Below are 16,699 nucleotides of genomic sequence, written 5' to 3' on the forward strand. Positions count from 1 at the left end.
TTCCATAGCTTGCAGTCAATTCTCAAAGAAACCTATACGAGCAAAAAAAAAAGCGAATGTAGTGTACAGACAATACTCAAAGATTTTATCCATAACTTTACGATCCAGTCATCATCAGTTGACATTCGTCGCTCATAAAAACTTGGAGGTTTATTGGTGATAGAGCTGGTAGGTTCTCATTATCCATTATTACTTAAACTTCGTAGGCCAAAACTAGTAAAACGCGCCAACAATAAAACAGAGTGTCAAATAAAGCGACGGGAATGGAAGTGGCAGTCGAAAGCCTGTAGAACAATCGCTAATAAATATTCACATAGTCGCGAGACTTTTAATTGAAAACTGACGGAGTCGACGGCGAGTGATAAACTGCGGACTATAAACGCGTAGATATGGCCGAAAATTTGTACATCGAATTTTAAAAGCATTACGTAAGAAAAAACGTAGTTTATGTAGGTACTTTTATTATTTAGACTATGGCGGCCTATACTCATAGGGCATTTATAGGCTGTGGTTAATATTGTGTCTTATATGGAATGGACGATAAATATAAACCTTTAGAGAGCTCAGGCGCAGGGTAGAATACTTTACTTAGCTGGTAGTATGGTTATATTATGGTGGGCTACGACTGCCTACGAGCCAGCCAGCGTAGCCGAATGCTAGCGTCGTAAGACCGTAGCATCCAGTCAGCGTAGTATTCGTAGCGTCGTAGCCAGCGTAGCAGTTTTAGCTCTAATTTACGTAACATTACACGCACATTATATAAAAAACTGCAAAGTACATGAATTCGTTAAGAATCAACGGTAAAAAAACAACGTATAAACAATAAAAACATTATTTTTTCAATTTGAAAGTAACTTAATTTCAATATTTGATAAACATCGTGTATGCAGAGTCGTGTACAGTTCTATAAGTTAGCAAGTCAATGTGCCCGAATAAATTTGAATTCTCACCTGCCGTGATACGTTACGGATTTTTGATAAATATTTATAAGCCCGTTGCGGATTTATTCATTCCATTTGGTGACAAAAAGTTGTTTTAGTTATTTTTGAATGGCGACAGAGTATGTGTGCACACGAAGGCTTGAATTCCCGTATAGAATTGAAAATAGAGAGACTGACTGTCACTGTGTGGGCACGGTCAACCGTGATTCATCGGAATATATCAATATATTCCGATGAAAGATTTTATTCAAGCAAAACTATTTATACAGCATGTGCGAAAAAAATATCACGCAAGAGTCAATAGAGTTTTTTTAAAAGTTCGTGACTTTTTGACTTATGTCCGTCATATCCTTTAATTAACACCCTGTATACAGTTGACGGTGACGTCACATCGCAGCAGCAGGGTCCAACAACCATATGTTGTAGCGCTAGTAAATCACAAATCAGCCCCGAATTAGGGTTCCGCATGAATATTTATGACTAATCGGATTCCGCAGCTGGTCCTGAAAGTTTCAGCGATGTCTATCTTCCGTCTTAGTACTGTCTGTTTGTAGTAAGTTTGGTGTTAAGTTGTTTGCTTGTACAGGCTGTCGCAAGAGTGGTATTCTAAGCCGAACAGGGGGTGACTAGGAAGTCATTCTGAACAACTTCAGTTATTTACGTTAAAACTTTTGGAAATTCACGAAAAAAAAAATGAAAAAATCTTTGTTGGTCTCGTAACTTTTTAATACTTATGGGGAACTGTTTAGTACAAAGTATAAGATATTATAGAAAATACCGATTTTAATACGGAATTAACCGAAAATAACATATTTTATATAAACACCGACAGCGAAAAAACAGCGAAGCGAAGAAAACTTATAAGACCCCTTTATTTTACCCCTAAAACCTCTGTTTCTAACTGACAAGTTAACCCCTTGTGTGCCGGCATTATCTACATAATTTGCTCGCAAGTCAATGTCGGAACTAACCAAGTTATAGCACAAAGAGTTTCCTGTCCTCAAGTTTCCTCTGCATGTTACAATAGCTTAAGATAACTTGCAGGAAGGAAGGCGGTGTGTTGTTCAGTAGACCCTTAGCAAGAAACACCAAGTTGAGTAAGCCAGAGGCTGCGATACGTTTTGAAACTTAATAACGGTTAATAACCATTTAGTAGGTGATGGAAAACATCGTGAGGAAACCTGCACATCTAGATTCTAGATGTGTATCCAAAGTGCATTGTACCTATTCCAAAAATTGCGATATGGTTCGCATCATATCACGTGAGTACAAATGTGCTGCGAAAAGTGGGTGGCTCGCTTGTGAGCCACCTCTGACTACCCTTTCGGGGATTACAGTCGTGAGTGCATAATTATGTATGTAGAAGTAAATGTATAAGTAAAAAATAAAGTTAAATTCACGTGGTCGGTATTGCAAAAAGCGAATCGATGAAGTTTAGTCATCTTTTGTTTTAGAACATCACAAAAACTAAAATTTTATACACAATTTAATATTCAAATGAAAGTTAATATTAATAAGGCAAATTGACTATCGCATATTCCATTTTCTCATCGTCAGATAAAATGACACCAATAATAAAAAAGACTTATATTAAACTAGCTGTTCCCGCGCGCTTTGCTTCCCCTTAAAAAGTTTCTCGGTGGGAATTCCGGGATAAAAAATATATACAGACGAATTGAAAACCTCCTCCTTTTTTCGAAGTCGGTTAAAAAGTAGCCAATGTTCTTTCCCAGTGTCTTGACCTTATGTATACCAAATTTCATTCAAATCCGTTCAGTAGTTTTGGCGTGAAATAGTAACAGACAGACAGACAGACAGACAGACAGACAGACACAGTTACATTCGCATTTATAATATTAGTTAGGATTTAGTAGCCTCTCTTTATTAGTTATGCTATTAAGTTTGGTTTTCAGAGGGCGATGAACGCACAAGTTTAAAGCTAAAGATTAGTTACCACCGTCGTATTTATTCACGACAACTGCTGTACTTTCTGTCACAACTCTATTTTAATAAGTAGATAATATAATTATAATTCAGTGACAGCCTATTTCCCAGTGATATTTATTTATTTAATCCTTTATTGCACAAATATATAAATAAGTTGCTGATGATACAGTCTTGCTTTATCATGCAAACAGCTGGGAACAGGTTCACTTGGCAGCCGAAGCGGGAATGGTTGAAGTGGCATCGTGGCTTCAAAGGAACCTATTAACACTAAATGTTAAGAAAACCAAATTCATTTTTTTTCACATTTCCGACGCATCTGCACCAGCTCCCGAATTGGCAAGCATCAAGATCCACACATGTTCTAATAGTGCCTCTGAATGTGACTGCTCTGCAATAGCCCGGTGTGATGTCATTCGATACTTAGGCGTAATGATCGACAGTAAACTCACATTCAAACACCACATAGCTAAACTGTCTGGTCAAGTTCGCAAATGCATTTACATCTTCCGTAACCTTCGTAATGCGGCTTCCAATGATGTGATGAAAATGGTGTATTATGCATTATGCCATTCCTTGCTGACATATTGCATTTCGTGTTGGGGTAACGCAGCCAAGACAACTATGATTCAAGTTGAAAGAGCGCAGAGAGCTGTCCTCAAAACAATGTTCAGGAAGCCACATAGGTATCCAACCACTGATCTGTACAGAGAAGCGAGCGTCCTTAGCATACGTAAACTTTTTATCCTGAAAAGCACAGTATCCACACATGGGACCGTACTTCGATCAGATAAGTACCATCACATGATGAATAGCAGAAATTTCAAAATAGCGGTACCGTTGGTTAAAACTTATTTCGCACAACGCTTTGATCCTTTTATTTCCGCATTTTTGTACAATAAAATTAGTAAGCTCTGCGATATAAAATCCTGTACTTTAAGAGATGCTAAAAAGAAACTAAGTAACTGGCTCCTAAACCTTACCTACAGTCAGACTGAAGAATTGTTTTTACGGCTCCAATAGAAAAATCTTAATTTTACGTATTAGTCAGAAAATCTATAATTTAAAGTATTATAACTACAAACACAGTTTCTAATAAGTACCTAGTTCCTTAACACACATAAATCATCACATTTCATGTATAATTGTAAATGTATGTATTATTATATAATTTAGTATTAACTTCAGTTTAAGCGCGTGTTCCGACCAAAACTGTTACCTCGTGTACCTGATCCTCACGATACGGGTACGCCTAGTGTGAGGATCAAACTAATTGTCATCATTTGTACAAGAACGCACTTGACATAACAAAACTGTAATTGTATAACCACATATATAAGTATTTTGTTTGTGTACCGTACCTACTTACTTATTTTATTTCTAATTTTATGTTCTGTTTTGTTGTTATGTTATGTTATATGAAATAAATAAATTTGAATTTGAATTTGAAGTGTTCAAAGGGTGCACTTAATGCTAAAAGCATATTAATAAATGTATTATATGGTATGATATTCAATGCTATATTATAAGGTAATCTTTTTAATCTCATTTTTGTTATATGTATACTGTAAGACACTTAAATGGTAAAAATTAAGTATTTTTTAAAACCTATTGCACTGTGTACCTATAATTGAATTCATAAATAACTGATATTTTTTCTGCTGCTAAGTATACAATACAAATCTAAATAACTGAAAAACTCAACGAAAGCCCGCCACGGATCCCCCAGACTTATCTAACTTGATTTAACGCAACAAATACAAGTTAAGCGAACAATTTTCTTACCCTGGAATAAGTTTGCCGAACGTTTCTGACGGTGAGATATTTACGAGCTGAAATGTAATTAAATTCTAGAATAATTGCTTGCACAGCAGGGTTACTCTATACTGACGGAAAACTCACGAACGAGAACTGTCGTCATCGTCGATATTTGTTACAACAACATAGAGTCGTAGTTCGCGCAGCAGCGCTTAGAAACTTAGTTTTTCGTCATGTAGAGTGACCCCCCTGGATCGCAAGATTACGCTTCTCAGAGCGCGGTGACCGGTGCAGGAGCTTGAAAGTGAACCTCGACTTTTAACTCCAACTGTTTGTTGCAGTTATTAAATGTAGCGAGACTAATATTCATAGATTAACTATTTTAATGCGCTAATATTGGTGCTACAGTAAAGTGTGGTTTAATTCATTTATTAGCAATCCCGCAGCGATCTAGCTTCTAACATATGCGTACTAAAGCACCGCACTGTTTAAGGTTTCGTCAGTTTAACATGCGATTTATTCCCTGGCTTCATTTGAGTGACTGTTTATTTTACCATTTTGTTTTTTTATCATTGCACAGTCGGCACTATTGTTCTTGCACTGAGACTTATGACCTGCCACTGACAGGCAAATTCAAAGGCGTGCGTGATTCAAATCCCTGTCTAAGCTGACAAAATTTGCATACACTTTTCACCTAAATATAATGGGAGGGAATACACTTTATTTGTACACCAAAACAGAATAATAAAATTAACAAAATGTAACTTAATTAGGGTACAAAAGGCGGTCTTATCACTAAAAGCGATCTCTGCCAGACAACCTTTGGACCTAAGTATAATTGAATCTACTTTGTAAAGATCTCCGTAAGACTAGCTACAGCGGCGCTGCAGCGTTACCCCACAATTTTATAACCTCTATAATATTTTAGCTTTCCTATAAAGTGGAGTTTGTAGGAGATATTATTTCTCAAGGTGTAAAGTCCCTTGTCTTCGGCTACAGCAGGGGCTCTGGCGGTGACACTTCTTATAAAACCGCATTTTATAACTGGAAACAAGTGCCTTTTACACGGGAGCTTTATAAAAGCTTTCAATAGATGTAATTTTTTTCTACCTACCTACGTTGTATTTTACACCTTACTTATTCAACTGGTTTAGCGACCTGAAGAGGGGCCTCAGCCCTGGCATAAAAAGTTGCCAGTTCAGCGATTCTACACTTACTTAAAAAAAAAGAAAAACAGTCGTATAGTCTCTTTCTGTTCATAAATAAAATAAATAATATTTTGGTTGATCGAGAGTGTGCTATATTTCTTGCAAAATCGTAATTACAAGTAGGTTTACCTAAATAAGATAAATAAAGTTTTTTTGTTGCATTAAAATAAATCATTATAAGCACGAATAATCAATGCCCAGAATGATTACAGTTTCATTTACAGTCTAATTACTCATTCACCATAAAATATATTTAAAAATATAGAGGTTATATCCAACTCTCAAGGCTTCGCGACAAAGCTGAAGTGTTCTTTCAGTATTCTTCCTTCGCTTTCAGAACAAAGGTTTCTTTGCTCTCTATAAATAGCCACGCCATACAGATAAGATAGGCTGAACAATATGGAAATACTTCTTTGCTTCGCATTCAAAGGCGAATGTACAAAGATAAAACTATTTATATTTATTTCCTTTGAGATTTGCAGCTCCCCAATGCTCTTTGTTTTTTTTCCCTATTGTTATATTTCTGAATAATTATTGTTCGTCGATGTTTTTGTTCAAATCGAACTCGAGCTTCGACGATAATTGAGAGAAAACTAAGTGAGTGGAATATCAAAAAATGTTTGTCTTTTATCCTAATAAATGCAAAATTTTGTGAATACTTTTAGGATTTTACTCTATCATATAAGGAGTGTTAAGGTGGCAGGATCTTTTGTACAGTCATCGGAATAAAAATAAGGGTAAACGGAATAACATAGGTTAACTTCTTTGATCAACTCCCAACTAACCTGTAATTAGGTACAGGCGGATCTTAGTATGGATATGGTTCGGCTGTGCACGTATAACCGAGTCTAGTTAGCATAATGTTGGGGCCGGATATTCCTGCATATTGATGAGAATCACCGTCTGAAAACCGATTAATGTAACTGCACCGTTCAATTTTACTATCCCAATGCAATTAAATATCAATTCTTAATTGAAATCCAACGTTTGAATTTTAATGTTTGGAAATAAAATTCAAATTTTATGCTTTTATGTAGTTTTTTTAAATGATAAAAAAGTACGGTAAGTTCACGGCCGGTATTGTCATCAATGTGTCACATCATAAAATTCAGGGCTATAATTATTATTATTTACTTACCTGACCTACCTTTATATACATTTTAAGTCCATTGAAGTTTAATGTAAAATGAAATATTCACATCAGTACACTTAACAGACGAAAATAAAATCGGGGATGCATAAAAGAGTTTACATAAAAGTACCATAAAATGGCGGAGGTAAAACGGGCCATGTCGTAAACTGGCCTAACAATACGAAATAGGCTGTATAGGTGGTACCTAAGAGGGATAAAAAGGTCGACAGTAAAATTGGGTCCTTTAGAGGAAAGTTTTGAATGCTTCGCTACATCTATGTTGGCATTTCGATCATGATTATTAAATAATATATAAGTAAAGAAGATACCAACTGATGTCCACCAACCCGCACTTGGCCAGCGTGGTGGACTAGGCCTAAAACCTTCCTTCATTGGAAGGAGACCCGTGCCCCAGCAGTGGGGACGTAATGGGTCGTGATGATGAAAGAAGATAAAGCTGAATGTAGGTATATTTAAATATAAAATTGTAACCTAGGACACCTACTTACGTAGGTATTTCACAGTGAATTTTAACTGGACTTACACTTTTATCCTACAAAGTTTTCAAAGATTCAATAACTTAACCAACGTTAAAAACTCGCTGATATTCAACAAAATATCGATAAAAACACTGAGGGAAACATTATTATCTATGACCCGATTTGTTTTAACAAAAATCGTTTGAGTCGTTTCTGTGCTACGCTACCGCAGACAATTACATAAGCACACAGACATATCAAATTGTCACACCTCTTTTTTGCGCAAGGGTTAAAAAACCAGCAGCAACAGCCTTCAAAGTGTTTCCTTTTGTTATAGAAGAGGCGCTTAAGACGTGCATTAAAATGTACACCAAAACCTTTTTCAGGCAGAGCAGCGTCATTCCGCGATAAAATTAAACGACTTTTGATAAAGAATGAATAGATGCCAGATGAATGTTGGGCTCGGGCTCCTTTTGAAATGGGTCGAATAACTTTTTATTCATAACTAGGTAATATGCTTTTTGAAGGTTATTAGTGCACGGTAATGACTTTAAAGTATAAATTCGTACTTTTTAGTTCACTAATAAGTTATGAGGACGAGGGCGCCCACAGTGACTCTTTATCGCAATTTTTAAAATAATAATATTATTTACTTAAATTCTGCCAAATTTATGAAGGCGAAGTGAAGCACGTGGTAAAAACGATATAGTTTGTAACACTAGACTTTTTTACGATAAGATGTATATAATACATAGCAATTAAATAGATAAAAAAAATTCAAGACTCCAAAAAGAGCAAAATGATTCGCCGAATTTTAAATTGTCAATTCTCTCATTCTCTCTGATTGGGTGAGGCTGGGTGTTTGTGTTCATTCATTATTATAGTTACTACTGAACAAAATTTGCACAGCTAATTTGGGTGTGAACTGTTCGGCTGTTATAAGAACAATTTGAGAATACTTCTATTTGATTTAAAACGCGATAAGTACCTTCATATTATAATAGACGCTTGTGAACCAAATGTACCTATCTGCCAGATAACGGATCAAGTAACTGTTAAAATGGCGTTTACAGGTTTTTATACAGGGTGTTTGGCACATGGACCTTCAATATAATTTTTCCACACTTTTGGGTTTTTATCATAAGTTTCATAGAGCAAAATACGTATCATGACCTCCTCTATCACTAAAAAAATACCGAACACCATGTATAATTATTTATTATGTTGCAAGTTCAAAAAAACATCTTCAAGCTTTCATCCCGACCAACAACTTATCAAAACGAGAACTCCACAAAGCTTTTTCTATTCCTTTCATTGGAGTGGAGGCGAATGGAAAAGTTACATTCATGAAATCTTCTTATTGACATTATTTGCACTTACCATAGCAATCTACTTATGTTACTCAGATTTATTCGCGTGTTCACTTTTTGCTACAATATTGTGAATTTATGATAAGCATAAAATAATGCATAGTATTTTGATTTAATAATCATTATTATTATGTGGGGACACATCTCACACACGGCCATCAGACTCCAAGGTTGGCAAAGCCTATAGAAATCGGAAAGCTTATATAGTATACATATACACAGATACATATTATACACATATTGAAACCCAAGACCCGAGTACAAATATTAAGTAAAAGTGAATACACATATTTATTTCCCATTTAATAGTGAAAATATAGAGAAGCTAAGCCTTTATAAAAATATGATTTTTATAATTTAAAATCTGGATCTAATAGGCATCGGCAAGTGTTGTAGTCACATCCATAATTATAAACTACAATTAACATGAATTTATATAATAATATACACTTGTCCAAAATTAATACGTGCCTCCAGCTATAATCCTCCAAAATTTAAACTCAATAGAAACTACTTCTGATGATGCCAAAAAATAGTCGTGAAATAGTCATAAATAGTCGTGTTTTCCAAAAAAATAGTCGTATCATACTTTCGGAGTTAGAGCTATACTTTATGGAGGATTATAGCTGGAGGTCTCCAGCTATAATCCTCCAGCCTCTGTAGAACAAACGGTAAGGCCTATCGACTTGGTTAAGGTCTCAAAAAATAGTCGTGAAATAGTCGTAATGACATGCCAAATTTCAGAAATAGTCGTCAAAAGATAGCAGAGATATAAAGGTACTTTGCTGCAGCCCTGGTGGAGGATTATAGCTGGAGGTTTTGAAAATATCGAATATCTTTGGAACTACTTTGACTATCGGTTTGAATTATGTCTCAAAAAATAGTCGTGAAATAGTCGCTTCTATTTATTATAATTTTAAGCTTGATAAAAGCTGTTAAATAATGATATCAAATTCTTCATACAAATCAATGTGGACGAGAATGCCAAAGCAAGCCAGTACATAAAAATAATAGCACCGTAGCATTGAAGTACTCATATCGAATTTATCTATAAATCATTTATATCGTCATATTTTGCAACAATAGTATCTAAACAAATCTTTGGTATGACATTTTATTGCTTTTGCTCTTAGCCTTTACCTTACTGTGTACAGAGGAAACGTATGCCTATACACGCACACATTGATCTGTTATCTTGACAAACGATAGCGATGACGACTACGGCGATGTAGTACCTAGGTTAGTTATTGTCATCCCTTACTATCCCGTGATCAGACAAATATTGCTATCCTTGTCTCCTTTCTAACCGGCATGCATCACACGCATAGAACGCGTGAGCAACCGCGTCACCGGTAACATCTTGACAAGCGATAGCAAACCGGTATTTATTACGTCCCTTACTATCCCAAGATCACACAAATAGTCCTATCCTTGTTTATGTGTGTGTGTGAAGCAGTACAGGGTAGCACTCAAGCAATAAGAATAAAATACGGTGTTTGAAATATAACTCATTTAATTACAATCACAGGCCGAAAGTACTTTTATTTATACTAAAATTATTCATTAAACAATTATTAGGTCGGTTTCATACAATTATCTCAGTATTATTTCAGTTTTATAAACATATTTAGTTTAATTTAAAATAATCACAGTTGGTTTATTTCTAAGTAATAATATAATATTGACGTAGTTCAATTAAAAAAGAAACATGGTATGAAAATGTAAAATATGAATATTTATTTCACTATTTAAAACATAATTATTTTCTAGCCTTATATGTATAATAATAAGCTTAATTTTAAGTAATCACAGATTGTTCATTGGTAGGTTTAGGTAATCACGGTTATTATCATAATATAATTTTCATGTATCTCAATTGAAAAGAAACTTAATGGCAGCTATTCTAAAGGCACCAAGTCATAATTCAGAGATAATATTTGGTAATATTATTATTTATCTATTATAAACATATTTTTCCCCAACAACTTTATATACAAATTTATATATATTATTATTCCTTAGCGTTAGAATAATTAGCTTATTTTACAATAATCACAGTTGGTTAATTGCTAAATAAATTATTGACGTAGCTCAATTGAAAAAGAAATATGGTATGAACTTAAATAGTTATTTAACTATTCAAAAATAAACTATTTACTAGCCTTATCATAATAAGCTATAATTAGAGTAATCACAGTTTGTTCATTGATAGGTTTAGGTAAGTATAATCATTAGCTATTCTAAAGGCACCAAGTCTTCAATTTAGAGGTCCCTGTATTTGGTTAAATTATTATTTAACTATTATAAACATTCATTATTATAAGCAAGTTTAAATATAAATGATGTTCCTTAGCATGATTAAATTTAGCTTTATTTAAAATAAATAATCACAGCTGGTTCATTGGCAGGTTTTTGAATGTGAATAAAAAGTAATAATATCACATTCAGTTAACTTAATTTTCTTTTAGTAAAGTTATATCACTAACCAAATTATTACTTAACTACTAGACTAGGCTGAATTTTATAGCACAGATTCTTAAAATATCTATAAACTTACCTACAGATACCTACTATCATTATTTGTCACTATATTTTTGTGTAAACTAGGCAATGGGGCAAAACTTTTGATGAAATGTTGCTACTTTTATTTCTCAAATCATCAAAACAATTCCATTTATTTTTTATTTGACGATAGCAGTTGCAGGTATAGTGTCCCATGCTTCCGGAGCCTCCCGAATAGTTAATAATCGATAGTATTTTATAATTGATTCCTTGTAATGTTAAATCTTTGGGTATATCTTCAACATTACAAGGATCACTATCGTTAATTTCAAAAAATATGAAATTGGATACCTCATAATGGTAAGCATTTTTACCCGTACATGTTGGAAGTTTACAAGTTCTTTCTTCATCATAGATTAACGCTGCTTCGCTTAGCACCTCGAAACCTTTAGACTTAATCAAGTCAATGTCAAGTGGTATGTAAGTACACCTTTTAGCTACATTGTCATTGACTTGACATTCAACATTTGAACATTTCAAGTAGCGGTTCGCGCTGTAAATTCCGTATGTACCTAAATTGTCTACAATATGAGTGATGTTACATTCGCAATTAACCGATGTTTCATTTTTAGAAATTTCCGTCCTATAAATATGTGTTAATATTTTCGACCGAATGGAATAAATCTCTTTTGGTTTTTGTTTATAGATTTTAGATTTGGTTCGGATCAATGTAGTTCCTCTGCGTTTTTTATCTTTATACGTTATTAAACTTTTAATTAATTGTGACAAGTCGTTTTTCAGTTCAAGTATGTACCTCTTTATTGTCCATCGATCTAAGAAAGCTATTGATAAACTTTGAACAAGTGAATCAAATGCACAAGTGTTTGTAAATGTGATCTTAGATGAACCTGAAGTAGAAAGGCTGCCGTTTTTTAAAATATGTAAATTTAATCTACGGTTAATTTTTTTTGTGTTTTTTTTATCTGTTACTAAACCCCTCCAGTTTTCTATGTATAATGGCTGTTTTCTATATATGGAATTGTTATAAAATGTGTTATCAAAATCTTCTGTGAGTTGTGAGTCTACGGTTCTTGGATCAACGTTTTCGTCTTTCTCATTTAACTTGCTTGTGGCTATTCGAAGAGCTCCGGTTATTAAGGGGTGGTGCTTTATTACAAACTCATCTACACGTTATTTAATAAGACTGGTCTTAAAAAACAACTTTTTTATATCTTTAAAATAATTTTCTACATTTGAACTGCTAGGCGCGTTATCTTTCGTTCCGAAAAAAATATTCATCACATTTCCCCATAGAGGTAATTTTTTTAGAAGTCTAAGTAGTGTGTCTTTCAAGTTTGGCAAATAATATAAATTTTCAATGTCCGATATTTCCTCATCAGTAACTTGTGTTTTTTTCTCAGCACTTTCTAACTCTTCGTAATAAGCAGACAGTGGATTATCTGCATCATGATTAAATTCTTCGCTAACCCAAAAGGTAGGTCGATGATCACCTTCATTAGTCGAGAATTGAAACTGCATGGAATCAGAAGTTGAGTCAGAAATTGGAGTGGTAGTTAAAAATATTTGTTTTAATATTTTAATTGACATCTCACAACGTGTTTCCTGTCCTTTAACGTTCGAGCCTCGGTATTTTTTATTAGCAACGATAAATATATGGTTAATTACTGATTTAATTTCATCATATGATGTAGATTTTTTTATGGTTCGTAAACAATTAATATAAAAATTTGCTACTCTCTTATCTACATTTTTAAATATTGTTTGATTATACAGCGTCTTAATAAAATGCGAAGTATCGAGACGGACGTAGCAGTTTGGCAAGTGTGTCGTTTTTGATTCTAATATTTCAAAACAACGCTGTAAATATTGGTTGGTAGATTTTAATCGACAAAAAACTTTAATCACTGCCCCAAGTAATCCCGCAGAATCGTCAGTGACAACTTCATTTGGGGGTTTATTATCTGCCAACCACATGCGAAGCCAGTGAGAAATTGTAGCCATATTATGACTTTCCGATATTGCTTGCGAAATTGGTACGCTACTTTCAACAGTCGTGTCTGTCATTATAACGTATAAAAATATTGGCCCTTGGTTTTTAAATGCTACCTGCGTATATTCATTAACTATTGGTCGAAGGTTTTTATCAAAAATTGAACCGGTTGCGTCTATTGAAACCCTAATGTAACCATAATCTTTTTGGCATTTTTTATAATATTTTATTTGGTCTTCTGTCCAATAAAAGGTATTAAATGGTTTGGCAGATATATATTTTAAACATGTGTCAAATGGTGGTGTTTCGCTCATCGCTGCCAGGGATAAGATGGGATTCTCATGAAAATGGTCTGCTTTTTTATGTTCGTATCTAATCTGATGTAACTGTTCTAATTTTGGCAAGACTGAGGGTTCAGGATCGTCTTCCAACATTAATTCGGAAGCCATTTTGTAACGTATAGAAGCCGCTGATTCTTGCTGTAAATTTTGAGCCATTTTTTTTCTGTACTCGGGTCTGATTTGATTTTTTACGTTAGATGAATGTTTGTAATTTTGTTTCCAGTTAGTTATTGTACATTTAACTTCTATAAAATTTTCTGTTTTTAAATGAGAAGAAAGGGAAATGTTGGCGCGACATTGGTTACAGTAACCATTGCACTTAATATCATACTCATTACTGGCCCAGTTATTTTGAAAGCACCAAGTGCAAAGCAGACGCAATGCTTTCCAAAGCTGCAACTGTATTAAATTTGACCATTTATTAATAGGTAATCTTTTTTTAATATTGTATTGATTTTTTGGTCGATCATTTCTTTTATAATAATAGTTTTTTGGTCGGATTTCATTCCATGTGATTGTATCTACTAAAAAAATATGAGTCTTGCTATCTGAGGAATCATAAAATGTTGAATGTAAGTCATTTTCGAATGCTGGAAGGCTATTGAAAAAGTTCACATCATGCCCGAAAAAGAACGTATAATTCTTTTTTAAGCTGAGTTGTATAGCTCTGATTGACATTACATAATTAAACTCAGATTGTATTTGACTTTACACTTCATGGCGGAAATGAGGTAAACCTTCTCGAAAAGTGTCTCTAAACTTCACAAACACATCCTTTTGGGCTTCTAATGATACTTTTGCTTTTGGTCCCCGTTTCATATTGTGAGACAAATAATTACAATTTAAGAATAAAATTAACGAGATCAGATACAGCAGCAATAGTTTAAACATCATAGTTGAAACTCACGTTTCCCAAAGTAATATTTTTTGTTCATAAAGATACTTAGGTATAATTAAACATCTTTATTTGATAGAAAAAAAATAATCAAAAATAACCTATTCTATACCTATTACCTAAATTATATGTTATTTATTTTAACTTTTCCAAGAATGGCAGATACACTTTTCTATTTTTAAATAAGATGTAAAAATCATAAAACATATATATACTAATTAACTCAATCACTCACCTCTATTTAATGGTTTTAATAAATATACCTAAATAACTTCTTAGGTATAGGGTATCTATAATGCCCAGATAACTGAATCCTGTAGGTGTAGAGCTTGCAGAAATTATGAACAGCCACTGTAGCTTGCGACGTTATAGAAGCACACACGTAAGCTGCGCTGAAAAAAAAATAAGGCAAATTAACGTCTTATTAATAAAAATATTTGTTTTTTTAATATATATACATATTTATATGATATACGAGTAGGTAGATAGTAACAACGTTATTTCACCTAAACTATTTGTTTGGTAATTATTTGTGCTAAATCCCGCTAAGGGCTTTGTCATTTGGAGACCACATGGCAGCAAACAGTAGAGTAAAATTTCTTATCAGTAACTTATTGCAACAATAACTTGTAACTGCGAACTTTTGTGCGATAAAGGTAGAGTAGAAATACTGTTCATTAATGTATTCGCTTTTTTCAATATTTATGTCCCATAACCGACCTCTATTGTTTTTGAGCGAAAGAGATAGCTGAGAAAACGATTTGGCTTTTGTCCAAAACCGGTTTGGTCGGACGGTGCGTTTGAAACTTGTATGAAATTTCACAGGGTGTGAATTACTTACATAGGTATTGACATTGAGTTCAGAAACACGTTTTTGTCGATTGTAACTGATAGGTACAAATGAGTTTTGATTAGTAAATTGGCTGTTATAACTTTATCAACAGCCTCCACCACAGCACCACAACACTGTTCAGGCCTAGTATAAGCACCATATCATATGAAAATAGTGATAAATTCTTACCCAGGATTTGTTATCTGGTAATCATGTGTTCGGAGCCATTGCAGTTTTTTAGCGCATTACATTGATGGGCTGTGTTTTCACCTGAAATAATAATGGGTAGGTTTATAGGTAGGTTACACATAAATTATTTTTTATACATATATTTATTTGCCTAGTTTCATTCAGAAATACAAACAATAACGCCTTTTTTGCTATTGAGGGGTAAATATCCACATTTAACTAGGTCTACCATAAGCAGGTAATCGATGATACCCACATATTTCGTATCTACTAAGATGTACATGAATGCCTTGATTGCATGTATGCACAATTTACTCGCTCATAGTGTAAAATTGCTAATTGAATAACAATCCCCATACATATTAAGCATAGATATTAAAAAAGATTTTGGACTAAAACTTACTACGTAAAACGTTACTTCAATAAAAAATCATGTTAATAAATCAGATGAGCATAACAAAATTATATTGTAGTAGCCTGTGGATGGCTTGCTTTGATGTTGAGTATTCAAAAGGTTACTTTATTACTTACTTGCAATATTCAAACATAGCACTCACTAAACACTCTTATCTGCATCCACTAATATCTTTTAGAATATAAGATCTTGAATATTCATTTGCTTTTAGAGCACTCACAATATTTTAACAAACAACAATAACACCGATCGTGGCCATGGTTTGCACTAAACTGTAAACAAATGAACAAACAAAACATGCAAAAAACTAATCCCAACTTCACCGGCGGCGGCGCGCGGCGGCGGTCACATAAACAAGGATAGCACTATTTGTGTGATCCTGGGATAGTAAGGGACGTAATAAATACCGGTTTGCTTCTATCGCTTTTCAAGATGTTACCGGTGACGCGGTTGCTCACGCGTTCTATGCGTGTGATGCATGCCGGTTAGAAAGGAGACAAGGATAGCAATATTTGTCTGATCACGGGATAGTAAGGGATGACAATAACTAACCTAGGTACTACATCGCCGTAGTCGTCATCGCTATCGTTTGTCAAGATAACAGATCAATGTGTGCGTGTATAGGCATACGTTTCCTCTGTACACAGTAAGGTAAAGGCTAAGAGCAAAAGCAATAAAATGT

General features: G+C 34.0%; 1 long non-coding RNA gene across 1 annotated transcript; it reads right to left on the reverse strand.

Moving 5' to 3' along the window:
- Positions 1-14,268: 14,268 nt before the first annotated feature.
- LOC125490619 lies at positions 14,269-16,421 on the reverse strand. The gene is made up of 3 exons (XR_007267796.1): positions 16,134-16,421; positions 15,603-15,683; positions 14,269-14,973 (listed from the first exon to the last, which is right to left on the reverse strand). It is a non-coding gene; the product is annotated as an uncharacterized LOC125490619 (long non-coding RNA).
- Positions 16,422-16,699: the final 278 nt, after the last annotated feature.

This window comes from Plutella xylostella, chromosome 25 (genome assembly GCF_932276165.1).
Source record: "Plutella xylostella chromosome 25, ilPluXylo3.1, whole genome shotgun sequence".
Taxonomy (NCBI): Eukaryota; Metazoa; Arthropoda; class Insecta; order Lepidoptera; family Plutellidae; genus Plutella; species Plutella xylostella.